Here is a 16,088-nt window from a genome sequence, read left to right as displayed (position 1 = left end):
AACCATACATGAATACACAAATGAACAAGTGTACATCAGACACACACAAAAAAGAAAGAAGATACCAAAAACCATGATAGCTCCTTATCTCCTAGTACTCCCAAACAGTGCTTGCTATGGCATCATCAGCCATAGCTCTTACTTTCTTCACAGTTCATTCCTGCTTACAACTCACTCCTTCCAAGTTTCTCCAAATTTTCCTCATTTCTGCAATGTTTTTATTTGGAGATCATCAAGTATCAACTTTTTCCTTCTTCAGGCATGTACAACAATGGTCCTCTTTGCAGTGTGCCCTTCTTTAAATACACTACAATCGAAAATATCTCAAATCATTACTGTCTATACCTTGCCTCATTTTCCCCAGACTCAGCTTCCAGCAGCTGATACTTCTTTAGCACAAAGATGAACAGCATGAGAAACTGATGCTGTAATGGAGGCTCGGTGAGGAGAGCACTTTTATGTTTTACATTCATTGTTACAATTACAATTATGCCTACAGTACCTGACTTTTAACAATTTTATAATATATGCACTTTAATTTTTGTATATTTGTTGCATATAGAAATAAATGATTGTATTTAAAAAGAAAAAGAAACTATTTTGTTTGTGATTATTTTAGTGGTTTTAGGATTTTGTTAGCTAGAAGTTGCCTAGTATACAAAATATTTAATAATATCACTCACCTACAGTTATGATTACTTTTAGAGAAATTAGTAAGTGGCTAGAATATTGACTTTCAGTAACATTGTTCAGTTCATACTGCAGTCCCTTTTCCACATCTCAGGACCATGGCTTCAGTCATCCAATATGATGAAATTAATTTCCTCTGATGGAGAAAAATAACTTTCTTTCCCATATATACTTTGATAACCAAATTCGGCTCTCAAGCACATTTTGACAAAAAAAACCTGAAGTATACCATAGCTTACCAGGGATTAAAAGAACAAGAGGAAGTTTATTAACATATGTATATGTTGTAAACTTCCTCATGCATATTTTGACTATGATATGTTCTACATTTGATTAGGTTCAGAACAGCCCATGATAGAAGTTAATCTTGTGCTGCATCCACGTCCTTCATTTCAGACACATTTCCAAACACATTACCTATATTTAATAAGCTGTTCAATACCCTGATGAACTGGGCACAGAACTCAACATTATTGCACCAGGAACGAGAATTGTTTGTTGAGAGACCAAATGGCCATGTTGGGAATGAAGCCAAGGTCCAAAATTGCTGCTGAAGCATTATTTTATATCTCCTAGCAATTTTGCTTTCATATTTTAAAAAATGCACAAGACAGTTGGAGAGATGATGGGACTCAGTTAGAAGCATATTTATACCCTGATACGATAAATTTTAAAATGTCTTGGGACACAGCATTGAATGTATGCCAAATAAAGATACAATATGACCTTGTGTAAGTACATCACTAATAATGAATTAATAGACTTTCAGTCACATCTGCATTACAGACAAGAATTGAGCTGAATAACCCACTCGTGACATCCTCAAACTCCATCAAACATTTAAAACATAAGGAAAACACATAGAAATCTGAATGAAGCTTTAGCATAGATGGGTGCTTCATTGAAAAGAAGACAGTTCAGTCTTCAAAATCTCTGTTGAGGCCGAAGAAACAGACCTGACAAATGGTGATCAATAACTATATTGTCTTCTCTGTAGAAGTAAGACAGGAAAAGTGAGTATGATATTCCTCAAAGGATCTGAATTATGAACATAAGCAATCACAAAATAGGTTGATTCTATAGATTAAGATATGTATGTATGGTGGTAATTCATGCCATGCGTGAGGTAAAAATAAGGTGGAATAATATTTTGTGATTTTATTTTTCTCAAATTGACCTGGCAGAAGAACATCACAGTACATAACATCTTGTTAATTTTAGTCACTTCCAACATAGTTATCATAAAGTACATTCAAGGGCATTTCTAAAATATCTTTTAAAGATACAGGTTAAATTCACTATGATTTTTAGATACTACCATTTAAATGTATACTGACATGTACAATGTGTGTGTGTGTGTGTGTGTGTGTGTGTGTGTGTGTGTGTGTGTGTATCAAGAGCATATTATGTTGTTAAGACTTCATTAGTAGTCCGGCAGTGGTGACACATGTCTTTAATCCCAGTATTCTGGAGGCAGAGGCCAGCAGATCTCTGAGTGTGAGGCCAGCCTGTTCTACAGAGTGAGTTCCAGGACATCCAAGGCTATACAGAGAAACCTGTCTCGGGGTATAGGAGTGACTTCATTAGTAATAGTAAATTCCTTGCATACAAAGCTAGTTTATATCTTTGTAGAAGCATTTTAAAACAAAAACTTCTTTAGATAATAATAGGTTATAATTGTTAAAAGTTCACATTACTATTAAATAGTATGTAGTAGCATTCAAAGTGAGACTTTCAAAATAAAGCACTGAATAACAGTAGAGAGTGTTCCACACAGAAGGACAGCTCAGCTTTCCTGGGGGCATAAAAAGGTCAGTGTGGGTTACATATTAGAGAAACAAGGGAGAAAGATGAAAAAAGAAGGAAGAAAAGACAGGATAAATGCAGGAACTCAGGAGTCACAGCAAGCCAATGGATTTACTTCTAATTTGTGCCTCTTATAAGCCGACTTAGTGTGATGCCATAGTGTTAGAGACAACAGAGACCATCCTCCCTGGGCCATCATATTAAAAGAAAATTTCCTTATAAAACCCACGCCCAACCAAGCAAAACAATCCTGTCAGGTGAAGATGACCTTTTCCTGATTTTGCTCAGCAAAGAGTTACATACAAATCAAACTTGAAAATCAATGTTTCACTTTTTCTCAGAGTTGGAGATTTCAGTCAGTTTCATTTATGAAACTGAAATTTTTGACCATTAAAGACTCAATGTACATAATATATACTATTACTGTTTCAGACAATTTTTCATTTCCACTCTGCATGAGGGCTTTGGCATCATGCTCACTTACTTTACTTTGCCGTTGAAGTATTTTAGAACCAATTAAGTGTTTATACTGCAGAAAATCAGATGATCATAACTAATGATGTTAAGACCCTTTCAGTGAAGGAAATAATGTGAAAACACATAAATACCATGAAACCCAGCAGAGAGGACTCATGGAGCTGTCTGTGCTTCTTAAATAAACAACAATTTAGGAACACCGAGAAAATCAGAATCACAATCCTAGAAAAGTAAAGAACAGAAATTTCTTCACTTTATTGTACTTTTCATTTTTAAAATCTTTGTCAGTTTCTTACACTTGTGTGATGAATTTTAATTATTTTCATCTGCTATTATCTTCTGCCATTTTTCCCTCTACCATTAAATTCCCCCTTTCCCACAAACATTTCCCTTATACATTCCCATCTTTTTTATGAGAGTGAGTCACTGAGTCTAGTTAGGTTTCCTTGAACTTTGTTTTGGGTTCTACCATTCAGCAATTACAAAAAGAAAACCAAAACCAAAACCTCTGACTTAGAGGAGAAACTGATGTTAAAATTGAAGAAGAATTCGTACAAAATGATCACTTGTAGATGAGGGCCTTGTTCAGCCGTTATCTGAGACACTTCCTCCTACAGGAGATGGGAACAAATATGCCCACAGTCAGGCATTACACAGATAGTGAGAGACATTGGAATTCTTAATTGTAGATGGGATGCCTTCAAATCCCTCTTCTCCAAGTTCAGGGAACCCAGCAAAAGGGGAAGCAGAAAGAGGATAAAAACTAGAGGGATGCAGGGCACCAAGAAAACAAGGCCTTCAAAATTAAAATGAACAAAGTTTAAATTACCTCAGCGAGACTGAAACAGTGTGCAGAAAGCCTGCACCAGGTTCTCTGCATATATATTATGGTTTCCAGTTTAGCATTATTATAGGATTCCATTGTGTGTAAAAGAGTGGGTACTTCTCTGATTCCTGTGCCTTCTATTAGCATCTTCTTTTCCTTCTGTTAGTTTGTCTTGAGATAGTTTTTTTTTTCTTATATGTTAGTGTAATATATTTTTAAATGAATGCATGAAGGCATGAAATCCTAGCCCCAGAGATAAAAGTTAACATCTGAACCATTGCTTATACCTCCTGAAAGAAGAAATATTAGTTTTCTTTAATAGAGTGACTCTGAATATATCAACCACTCCAGAGCAGGCCTCATGTTCAGGAGCAGTTGACCAAACATATAATGGCGTATACAGATTTTTTTCTATGTTTCCATTTGGTTGAAATACGATGATTTTATTGTTTTCTTCCATTTGGGGTATTGTTATAGTTTGTTTTCTTGATTTGGGACAGCAATTGTTTTATGGTGGGTTTATTGTTTGTTTTGAGAAAGAGCTTAAAGGTTGAGTAGGTAGGGAGAGGGAGAATATATGTAAGGATCTGGGGTAGGGAAAGAACATGAGCAAAATATGTTTACATTTTAGAAATGTTTTAAATAATACAATAATAAAGAAAAAATGTATCTGACAATAGCACATTCTGCTTCAATCTGCCTTCTGCTGGGTTATTTTTTTGGAGAACAAAATGTCTTTATCCCTGAAAACACTCCAGGAAATCTTGGAATGACCCAAAGTATGCTGCCAGTAAAATTTAAAACATCTTAAAGAGATGAGCTAGACTACTATTGAGATCTCATCTAACATTCTGTTTCATCTACGTTAGAAATTCAGGGTAATAGTTTAGCTAACATTATAATGAACTTATAGCAAAGGGTTGGAAAAGCCACTAAGCTGTTAGTTTTACACTATAAAAGAGAATAGAATGTTCCTGTCAAAAGGATACTGTACAGATGAATTAGCTGATGCCTGCACAGTGATAATGACTGTATGATACAAGGTCCAGCTAATAATAAAGATGGAGGAAAGGGCCAATTGGAATTTACCCAGCACTTTGTAATGGTAAAATGGGGATCAAGGGTGAAATGGCCAGAAAGAATAAAAATAAATAAATAAATAAAAAGAGTGCACAGTGAGCATATGTAAATGTTTTACATACACAAGCATATACATTCACACAACAGCAACTTAATTAACCTGAAGAGACCTCTGCCACCCAATAGTCTCAAAGCAAGCAGATTAGACTGGATATTTAAAAGGATTATAGGTCCTAATGAGAAAGGAAATTTGCAGCTATTGAGCCTGTCTTAGTTTAGGGTTTTCAAATGACTTTCTGATTTTGCATTCTTTAAAATCAAAATTTAAGATTTACAGAAACATTGCAAAACAAATTCACAGAATTCCCATATGTCTGCAAGTTTTCCTCACTATTAGCATTTCACATTAATATGTACATATGTTATAATTAATGAAGCAATATTTTTACTCTGTTAGCTAATGCATACACTGTTCAGACTTCCTTGTTTTTACTTAATATCCTGTTTATGTCCCATGATACTTTATTATTTAATAACTCTAATTCCTTAGTTTCCTTTTAGCCTGCACATTTCAGTAAAATTTTCTTCTTTTTGATAATTGTTATGGACTAAATTATGTCTCTACCAAATTCATAAGTAGAAAGCCCGGTGGGGATTTTGTGGGTGATAACAGTTTAGACAGGGCCTTTCAGGTGAAACTTTACTGATAGAATTAATGCCATTATGAGATACAGTATGTAATCTGTTCTCTCTCCCCCCTCCCTTCTTTCCTCTCTCCCTTCCTCTCTCACTCCCAATCCTCTTCTCTCTCCCTTCCTTTTCTCCCTCCCCCTCTCTCTCCTCCCTCTTGTGCAGAAGTAAAAAGGATTAGGCAAGAAGCTGATGATCTGTAAGTCTGAGAGGGGACTCCTTAGACCTTAAGCATATCACCACTATGGTCTTGGACTTCTAGCTTCCAGACCATGAGAAAATGGCTGTAAGACATTCAGTTTGCGCTTTTAATATTATATCTGAGCTGATAAGATAATATTCTTGACAGTTTAGAAAGCATTTATTAGATTTTTGTAGAATTCTCTCAGTAGGGAGTCTTTTGTGGTTTTCCTCATGATTTAGTTGGTGTTTTTTAAAGTTGTACTGCCTTTATAGTTGTAAAATTGCATAGTACATTGATTGTGCACAAATTTAAATAGAGCAGGCCAGGCGCCTTGAAACTACCCTCGTGCATGGGGCATTTCTGCCTGGTTTACTATGAGTAGAGATCAGGGACCAAAGTGCTGCCAGGGCTTAAAAAAGAACCATAATTTGATTAAGCAGAAGTCAGAGAGCTGAGGGATTTAAGCACATCTGAGAATATTGAAAGAAATAGAGAGTTTAATTGGGCTTAAACAAGGCACAGGAAGAGGGAAGAGGGGCACTCATTGACATACGGGTACAGGAATTAAGAGCAGCTTGTGGAAGGAGGAAAAGAAGAAAGGAAGAAACAGGCTCATGTCTTGTGCCCAAAACTGAGATGAGTGACACTCTCCAGGACTGAGCTCAGAAACAGCACATTGGGTATCCCAGATGCATGGACTGGGCATTACCATGGCTACAGAAAGCCACATACTAGAAAAATAACTTAAAAACTATACAATTATCATTATAAATGTTTTTTCTTTTAAAACTAGCTAGTGATGATTTTTAAAGGTTCACAGTTATTCTGAAGAGAGCTGTATCTCTGTTGCACAATACAGGAAAGTCTGCTCTGATCCCCGTGTGTAAACAATTTCTTCTCCTTGGTGACCTCAGGACACAGCATTTGCTGTAAGTGAAGCACTTGAGTACAAGGTACATTGAAGCTGTCAAGCTCTCCTGGGAGAACAAGAGACCCATAGACGGCTCACTTTTTTTCCCATGTGGCATCTTTGCAGTTGTTTCAGGTCTTGATTCAAACTGCAAGTGACGATTGTCTTGTCCTAGAAGTCCTGTTCTCATTCCACAATGACAGACTTGGGTAGGTTTCTGGGGAAGTCAACATCCTAGCTTCAGAGGACAGCCAGGGGGAAGGACAGAAATTGGGGTTGGCCATGTTCTGGAAGCCTTGGGGCAGTTCAAAAGTTTTATATATGAACTAGGCATCCTAGGAGCACAGTATGATTGTAAAACTATGGGGGCCAATGATCTGCTGCATGGCATTCTGGCATTTGGCAAGGCAAAGATCCTTCATGATGACCATGATGACCAGCATCTGTTTGTCAACTAGTGCCAGGGGCCCGTGCTTCAGCTCTCCAGCCAGGATACCTTCTGAGTGCATATCAGTTATCTCTTTAGTTTTCAAGATTCCTTCCAGGCACATGGCATAGTTATATCCCTGTCCCATTACCAGGGGAGACCTTTGTGTATAGAGTGACAGGGACAGATCATAGATCTTCTTAATCAGAGACAATACTTCTTTGACAGCTCAGGTAAAGATATAAGGGCACGGATGATCTCCTGCCCCCTGTTCTGTAGAGAAATTCAGTGTTCAACATCATCAAACCAAACATCACCAGATAGGTGAACTGGCTAGTCTAATCTTTGGTGCTGACCACCCTGATCTCTGGCCTGTGTTGATATGAACATCACAGTCAATCTCCTGGGAGATAGAGCTGGCCACAATGTTGGTGACGCCCACAGTCAGTGCCCTCAGTCCTTAGAGTGTCGAAGGGCCAGGAGCATATCTGCAGTCTCACCTGATTGGCTTATGAAAAAGCAAACATGATCCATGAATAGAGTTGTGCTCCTGTCCAGAAAATCACTGGAGAGTTCAACCATCACAGGGAGTTCTGTCAATTCTTCTAAAATTTGGCATGTAGCTGCCCAATCATGATGAACCTTCACTATTGTCAAATCTCCTTCAGATGGTCCCTCAAGCTACTCAGGAGCATTGTGTTGGTCTTAAAATTCACTCGACCTCTCATGGTTTTAAAAATTGATTCAGGCTTCTCAAAGATCTCCATCTGCATAAATGCACTGAAGTTACCTTTCATCATTTGCTGCAGTTCCTCATGCAAGGTCCATATGGGTTGGATGGGGTCATCACTGGCTGAGTGCTGGACTTGGTTAATGGAAAGTTTCCCATCAGCCACTGCTGAGATGTCATCGGCTTCTAAAAAGATGACCTGGTTGGTGTGTTCTATGATGGTACTTGCATCAGAAGCAAAAGTAATTCCACAGCTTTATCTGTGCACAGTATGCACACAGGTGGATCTATCTAATCTCTTCATCCTAGTTGTACAGATTTTCTTCACATTCTCAGTATTAAATGTCCAATATAAGATGGAGATCTGCTCTGTGGACAGTGTGTATTTGCTTCCTACCCCAATGGGCAGTGAGCTGCCTCTCCTTGTGGCAACAGCTTCTCCCATGTAGTGAATGCTCTTGAAAACCAGGACAAAGGCACCTTCCAACTGCTGAATGACTATTTAATCCAATGTTGAAAATGGTATGTCTTCAGTCTCCCTGTTGTTGAATACATATTTAATCAGCTTGGCAATGGTCTCCCTGTTAGTTTCTAACTCAACCTAGAAATTGTCACTTTCCCGAAATTTTCTTAAATCTCTGTAATATCTGATGATACCATTATGGATAACAACAAACACATTGCCTTTGTTGAACTCTGTGTATGACTGATGGAAGCATTGGGAACCCCATGGGTTGCCCAGTGTATGTGGGCAATGCCGAACTGTGTCTCAAGCACCAACTTCAAGGCCATGCTATCTTGCTTGTAAAATTCTTCATCCAAAGCATTTGTTCTGCTGTTTTTCTTCATAAAATGGATGTGTCTTTCTTTAACTTTGTGGTTATTCCCATTAATGGCCACACCTGCCAAACCATAGTCCCTGCACTCCACCCACTGCAGAGGCCTGATGAGGGTTTCAAAGATCTTCTTTGTCTTGGGTACTCTGTAATTCATATGCATAAAGATTCTGCCCATGGCTGCTGCTGTTTGCTCCTGATGCTCAGAGGACTTGTTGTACCTCATGCTCCCTGGCTCAGGCCTGGCGTTAAGTTTTTATGTGAGGACAAAGAACATTAGAGTGCAGTTTTCACTATAGCAGACCAAAGTAAGGAGCTTTAATATGACACAAGCTTTTAAAATTGTATTTTTATTTTAATTTACATATATTTGTGTGTAGGGGTGATTGTCTGTGTGGGTAGACAAAATGTGCAACGAGTATGTAGGAATTCACTGAGGCCAGAAGAGGCCATTCAGTCTCCTGTGGATGGAGGTACAGATATTTGTAAGCCACCTAATGAGGGTGCTAGATGCTCTATTAACTGTTGAGACTCATTTCCAGTGGAGCCCTGTGACTTTTAGTATCTACTTTCATCAGCTGCCTTTCGGGGTCTTCCTTGTTGCTATCTTTTACCATACATTTTAATTTAACCTTTAGAAGCACTTACTGTGTGAAGTTCACATGTAAGGAATGAATGTTTATCATGGTGTAGTATCCTAGAAATCACATGCAAATCTATATGAGCAATATGTTTAATTTCATCATTAATTTATTTACTCAATTATTAGGTTTATTACTATTGTCTCAAGAATATTTGTTTTACATTTTGGTTTATAGTTACTCAAATATGATAATTTTTAATAAGAAAAATCTTCAGCTTTAACCATTGGGATGGTTAAACATTGACTCCTGGATATCTTTTTGTTATTTTTCAACCTTTAGTGTTCAATTCCTGGCATATTGAATATGTCTTTATGTTTTTCTAGCACACAGACAATGATTAGTTATTGGTTGGCGACACTCACAAGTTTTGTGCCATTCTAGAAAACAGTGTTATCAAGAATCTGAGTTTTTACAGTAGATTTTTTGTCAGACATTTTGCATTTACATGTCATGAAAATTCCTAATATCTAAAGATGTGTTTTATTAATTTGAAGTTGACATCATAGATAAATATGTTTTTAATTGAAGAAGTGAGGGAAAAATCCTATACTATACTGTAACTTTAAGTCTTGACTAATCGTCATGTTTTGACATTTATCTATATCTGGGGAATTTTGCAGTAACTGAAGTAATAGTTTTTCTAATTTTCTTAATCTTAGTAGTGACTCTATATACATACTTTTTGTCATAACATCTTAAATATTTGAATAGAAACCTATTTCTAAATAAACTAATAACTCATTTTTGTAAGATTGGTGCCATATAGTTTATACTTTATCTGTGTTTAAACAGTTTTCTTAGAATGGATCTTCAGATGTGGTCAAAGTTTGTGTGTGTGTGTGTGTGTGTGTGTGTGTGTGTGTGTGTGTGTGTGTGTGTGTGTGTTTCTTCCTATGCCCATGTAAGTGTGCGTTAGGGAGCATATGAAGGTCAGAAGATAAGTTGGAGTAGCTGGCTCATTCCTTCTACCATGTGGCTACTGGAATTAAGTTAAGGTCCTTAGGCTTGGCAGTAGGCTTCTATAGCTACTAAGCCATTTCACCTGCAGAGTTTGGATATTTTAAAGAAATGTCATTGTATATTTCCTTGCAAGATGCTTTCAGTTGAATAATTTCTAGAAATATAGTATTCATACTGGAATTAACTTACCAGTTGTCAGTCTGGTAATTAGGAGGGTGGAAAAGAGAGATGCAGATAATTCATATTTGAAGTATTTATATGACTATAAGCTCCTGAATTTTCATAACTGTTACAGATTTTTCATCCAGTAAAGATATAAACATTTAGGGGTGCAGAAGAAGCACTTTGGAGATATATATTCCATATCATTGAATGTCTGTACACATATATGTGTATATGCACAGACACTCAAAGATAGAAAATTTTAGTAAAAATTAAGTAGAGTACAAATTATAATTCAAAGATAAAGCAAGCACCAAATTTCAATGCCATGTACCTAAAACGAGAGGAAAAAGGAAGAAAGAAATAGTAAATAAATAAACTGTAAGGTAAGATAAAAAAGTCAAAACCAAGGTAGCATAAGTTTAAACAAAGATATCTTTGAAAAGCTGACAAGCATTACAAATTCTACCATTGTTAAGAAGGAAACACATCTTTATGAGAATGTTGACTGTTGTTTGTACTGCAACTTAGCAAACATATTGTGATAATTCCATATTTTAAAAATGATTTTAATTAAAACATCATTATGTCATTATTTCTTTTTTTCTGCCTCCTATCTCTTCTGTACACTTCACTTACTCCCTTTCTAATCTGTGACCTCTTTTTCTCTAATTAGTATTGGTACACATACCCACACACACACACACAGACACACACACACACACACACAGAGGAAGGGGGGAATGCCACAGGACCCATGGTTAGATGACAAACTAGAGACACAAGTGAGTGCTGATGCAGAGAGAGAATCAGTGTTCTCCAAGCTTGACTATCCTAGTTGGCTTGCCATTCATGTCATTATTCTCAACAAAATTCCTAAAAGCTAAACATGCTAGATTTGTTTGATAATGATTTCTGGGGCTCTTGTATAGATGAGATTTCCTTAAATTCCTTCTTGGTGCATTTGTTCTTGGTACATCAGTAAGCTATTGATTTTTATGTTTTAATATTTTCCTAGTAGTTTGCTGAATGTGAATTTATGGGAAAGAAAAAAGGTGATATTAAGGAGTAATTGCAAATAATAGAACAAGAAGGCTTAAATAGGATCAGAGACTAGAGAAGTGAATGGTTATGGAGGGTGGGAAGACATAACTAACACCAAATGCCTCTCATAAAGCCACCTGGAAACCCATTACAGTAAAAGCTTTCTAAATAAATACACATATTCCTTTAGTTAGGGTTTCTATTGCTACAATGAAACACCATGACTTAAAGCAAGTTGGGGAGAAAAGGGTCTATTTGGCTTACAGTTTTACATTGTAATCTATCATAGAATGAAGTCAGGATAGGAATTCCAATGGTGTAAGAACCTGGGGCCAGGAACTGATGCAGAAGTCATAGGAGGGTTCTGCTTACTGGCTTGCTCAGCCCAATTTCTTGTCGAACCCTGGACTATCAGGTCAGAGGTGGCACCACCCACAGTGGACTTCCACATCAATCACTAATTATGAATGTCATTCAGGCTTCTTTATGTCCTAATGGATCTTATGGAAACATTTTCTTAATTGAGGTTTCCTTCTCTCAGATGACTTTGGCTTATGTCAAGGTTGACATGAATCTACCCAGCACACTACATATATTTTTTAAAAATTAAATGATGGTTCCCTGCAAATGTGCAAAAAATACCTTCCATAAATTCCGTAAACGTAGGGTGTCAAATAAAAGGCACAGTGCTATGCAAGGGTACTATAACCCTCTCTCATACTGCAGAATGCTAATATTGCTTTTTGTTATCCTCTGGAATTTAATGGTAAGACCCTACTGTCACAAGACTTGTAGAAATCAACCTCGTTCTGACCTAGAAGCTTTATTCTAATGCCTAGTTGCGGGGTGCTAGAAAGCACTGTGTGTACTATAGGAGAACATCGATCAATTGTCTTACCCAGCTGCGAACCCCATGCACTATTATAACAACTGGGTTGGCAACAAATGCTCCCTTGTGCAAGAGAGATGTGAGGGACTGAGTAACCACTTAATGATTGGACTTAAAGCCTGCTCCACAAAGTGGAACCTGTTCCTGGGCCCCCAATAAGTTTCTATTTTTATATTCATAGATTAGTGCGTCTCTTAACCCTTGTCAGTGAAGTTTCTGTTTGTAAACTTTAATATGGGAACTTTCACAGAGAATAAAAGACTACATAAAGACCTGCCCTATATGAAACATTTATGTTACACCTTCCACTCAAGACTCAACAACCATCAAGGGAGAAGATAAAGAAAGAAAGAACCACAGGTAGTGGATGTGTACAGATAATAAGTATTTGAAACCAGTGCAAAAATGAACTTACAGCAGCTATGGCTGCATGAGCAAAACTTGAAGAACATCAAACCAGGTAAAAATCCCAAGATGAATTCGGGATTCCTGGAGGAACTCCCTCCTAGCTGAGCAGCTATTTTCAATAATAGCTTTGGAGGTAAGGAAGTTCAGTTTTCTTTAGCAAATGAGCCCAAAGGGACTTCCAAAGCTTTAGTAGATGATCATATACGGTTGTAAGTGCAATCAGTTGTTAAAAAGAAGAGATCATTAAATATTTTTAAAAGAGTATATACTGTCAGAATGAGAAAGGTGGATATTGAAGCAGAGAGAGTATAGAGGTGGATTTGGTCAAAACAAGATTTGTGTATGTATAAAAGTATCAAACAATGCAAACTTATATAAAAATAAATTCATCCTTTAGGTCACATGTGTCAGAAATTTTATTATAGCAACAAAAACAGTAATGAATACAGTAGGATAAACACCTACACTTTCCTTTGTACCGCATAAATGTATGATGTCATTGTGGGTTAGGTAGATCAAACACATTTTAAACTTGAGAAGAACTTTCAGTGTCTTGAGACTATCAAATTCCTTCTCTAAAATTGTTTCTGTTTCTCCTCTTCAATGGCATTAACCTCAAAACATAATCTGTGAGAATTAGTTGTGTAGAAACCAAATATCACTTGCTCTTTCTATAAAACATACTTTGCCAGTTGTCAGGGCATTATGATCTCAAAAGTCTTTAGTCAACTCCCTGCCATATTTATGCATCTCTTTCCTGAAAGCCTTTCAACTAATTAAGTAACCATCAGCAGGCAAAGAGTCATTGCGTTTATTATTCAACCACTGCTGCTGTTCTCAGCTACACATAATCTCATCTTCCTATGTTATGCCCAGTTCATGTTAGAGCTAGGTTTATTACATGCAGAATAATTAGAATGATTGAACATTTGACATGTCTCTTCCACTACACCTAGTATCAATGTCTGTTTATTTCTAACACCTATTTAATAAAAATAAACATTTAGAAATTAGACACGTCTATAGGAGATGTGGTGAGAAAGGGAGTTGGACTTGTAATTTCCCTAAGGATTATGTGACATTTCTCAGAAAGAAAGTGTGTAGATCTCGTCTCCCTGAGCAAAGAAGAGGAAGACTCACCTACAGAGTGAGTCCTCCCTTTTGTGCTGAGCTCAAGACTTTCTGGTCAAGGTGGATTGTGACCTTAGCAGGAGGGTTTCCCAACAGTTTATGTTACCATTAACAAAAAAGTCCTGTTCTGGGAAAGGGAAATAACAGGACTCAAAAATGTCTTCTACCTTCTTGAAAAGCCTTAGGAGACTTTGCCACAAAGAGCCAGCTCCTCTCTGTGATGTACACCCACACATTAAATGAAAAACAATACCAAATATATTTGTAGAAAAGGTCTCCAATCTTTCTCATAAAGTATGCTTTTTAACTTTTTCAGCTCAACTGGATTAAAACACACCTGTGCCAATACTGAGACATACATCTAAGTGTATCCATAAGGATATTCTCATAAGGAATCGAGCAGGGAAGACTTCTCCAAATGTGGGCAACTCCAAATAATGATTTTAAAGGGCAATTCAGCACCAGAAGCCACTTCTCGCTGCTTCCTACAATATTTAGTTGTGAATAAGCGACCTCTCCCTGCTGCAACCACAGACACAAGCTTCTCTGGCTATGCCATGCATGGACCGTCATGAGAGCCTCTATAACCTTAAGCTCTAAGCCAAGAAAATCCCTTGTTATTTTAAGTTACATCTTGTCCAGTATTTGTCCCCATTAGAAAGGTAAACTGATACTCTGTTGTCAGTGGAAAGTAAGAACTATCTCAGCATTTTTAAAGTCACATTCTCAGTAAACTATTTGTCATATTATTCTGTCCTGAAATTTCCATATCAAAGTGTTACAAGTAATCTAAGTTTTTGACACGGTCTTACCAATGTTTGGCACTTTCAAGACAGAAGTAAGCTGCCATCTCTGATGAATATGTATTCACTAACAAAAAGGCATGATGTTTGCTTATAGTGTTTTGAAGTAGTTCATCTATTTTACCTTCAATGCCAACTAGAGACCAATACTCATAATTCTCATTTTGCACAGAAAGGAACTGAAGTAGAGATAACTAAATGAGTTAATTAATATCAAATAAATTAATCAAAGACTTCAAATCAAGACCTAGATCACACACATTTTAGATTGTTGTTCATCTTATGCTATTTTAATTTTTCATTGTTCTGGTACTTCAACTTCTGTCAATTAAAAAAACACACTGGTAACTTTTCCTTTATTTGGTGAATACATTAATAAATAATGATGAACAAACTGAAATTTCATTAGAGGACTTCAAACATTGAACAAATTTATGGATATAAGAAATCATTTATTTGTAGGGTTTAATATATTTAGGTATTCTTTTGCATAACATGATTTTTTGAGTCCTTCTAATCTCGGAAGTCATGTTATAACTAGAAACTTCAATGCCACATACCTTTGTTCTACATTTTATTCTTAAACAAGAAACGTGTTTACAATTCATTCATAGCACCATATGATTTTCTGCTTCTATGCCTCCATTCTTCTGTTAGCTCTAATTGTACGCTTCATAAATGGAAGGATGTAAAAGTCTGGCCACAATTCTTAACCATAATTCTACCTTTCTTCACTCATAGCTTTTTCAATTTATGTTCACTTATCAGTCTGGATGGATTATCCTCATATTACTTAAATGATAGTGGCAACTATAACACTAGAAACTCAAATATATAGTGAGTCATATATTAGATAAATACACATCATGGTCATATGAGGTAATAACACCAGTCTCCGCAAGAAGATGATCTGATTACTGGCGCCTGTGCTTCTGGGTGGAGTTTTTATGTCTTCTTACTCATGCTTGGTAAAGATGCCTTACTTATTTACAGGCTAATGAAGGGTCATAGTGGCTCATCATTTTATAAGCTCAAGTGAGACTAGCTAATACAACATCTTTTCCTTTTCTCTATCTGGAAATGGGTGATACGGCTACAAATTATACAAAGCTACTGGGAAGTGTGTGTTCAGGAAGCCGCAGTGTTTGGGCAAAGTGGGAGAACTGTCTTTTTGGATATGTTTCCGATAGTATGTGACTATAGGAATCAAAAGATGATATGTCATGTTTGATAAGACAGACATAACTAAAAATAAAAACTGTTTTATTTTCCTTTTTAAGTCTCAGTCCATTAACAGATCTTTCACAAATAGAGTTGAATGATCATTCTTGTAATGCCTGTCTTTCATGGTTCTGTAGTTCATCATACTTGGGCAATACTCAAAAGTTATT

The 16,088-nt window shown here is 36.6% G+C and overlaps 1 pseudogene; it reads right to left on the bottom strand.

Moving 5' to 3' along the window:
* Positions 1 to 6,849: 6,849 nt before the first annotated feature.
* Positions 6,850 to 14,130, bottom strand: LOC127204285 (glutamine--fructose-6-phosphate aminotransferase [isomerizing] 2-like; annotated as a pseudogene).
* Between the last annotated feature and the right edge of the window lie 1,958 nt (positions 14,131 to 16,088).

This window comes from Acomys russatus, chromosome 2 (assembly GCF_903995435.1).
Source record: "Acomys russatus chromosome 2, mAcoRus1.1, whole genome shotgun sequence".
Lineage (NCBI taxonomy): Eukaryota > Metazoa > Chordata > Mammalia > Rodentia > Muridae > Acomys > Acomys russatus.
This window is presented reverse-complemented; position numbering and strand designations above follow the sequence as displayed.